Source organism: Carcharhinus amblyrhynchos, chromosome 27 (assembly GCF_965287045.1).
Source record: "Carcharhinus amblyrhynchos chromosome 27, sCarAmb.v2.hapA, whole genome shotgun sequence".
Taxonomy (NCBI): Eukaryota; Metazoa; Chordata; class Chondrichthyes; order Carcharhiniformes; family Carcharhinidae; genus Carcharhinus; species Carcharhinus amblyrhynchos.
In genome coordinates this window covers 14,263,647-14,264,368 of record NC_137350.1, presented here as the reverse complement: position 1 = coordinate 14,264,368, position 722 = coordinate 14,263,647, and the positions used below count along the sequence as shown (strand labels likewise).

The window sequence follows — 722 nt, the reverse complement described above, 5'->3', positions numbered from 1 at the left end:
AGTTTTTACCTGAATTCAACACTGAGAATTAAACACTTCGAATTTTTTGGGAGAATCGCTGAGATCTATACCACCTTACTGTCTTACATTTACATGTTTAAGCCACTAGGGGACTTTAGTTGTGAATAATTAGTGCCCTGTGATTTTCAATTTCATATTTCTAGCTACCTTGAGCCCCCCTAAGGAAGAAAGACTTTCATTTATACAGCACATGCCATAATGTTAGGATGTCTCAAAGTGCCTTCCAGGCAATTAAATACTTTTGGAACATGCTGTTGCAAGTTAGGGAAACCTTTAGTAAAAGGCAAAAGATTTATACGATCTGAAGAGAAACCAGAACACAGCTTAAAGCAGCTTCAAGAACAGCAATAGATAACCTATTTCATCCAAGGTTGTTAAAGGAAGTAGGGGAACAGATTGTTGATGTCCTAACCATGATCTTTTAGAGTTCCTCAAATTCAGGAGTTGTGCTCCTGAATTGGAAAATTACTCACTTCATTACGCTTTTTAAGAAGGGCAAAAGAGGATATCCAGGGAATTATGACCAGTTAGCCTAACATCTGTGGTGTGGAAATTGTTGGGAGACTATAATCATGAGTAGGATAACTAAACACCTCAAAAAATGTTAGTTAATCATAGAGAGCCAGCATGGGTTCAGGAGAGATAGGTCATGCCTGACAAACCACATTGAATTTATTGAAGTGACTAAGGTAGTAGATAGA

At 37.5% G+C, this 722-nt stretch overlaps 1 pseudogene; it reads right to left on the bottom strand.

The window, feature by feature from the left end:
• Nucleotides 1–238: 238 nt before the first annotated feature.
• On the bottom strand, nt 239–342 carry LOC145359375 (U5 spliceosomal RNA; annotated as a pseudogene).
• Nucleotides 343–722: the final 380 nt, after the last annotated feature.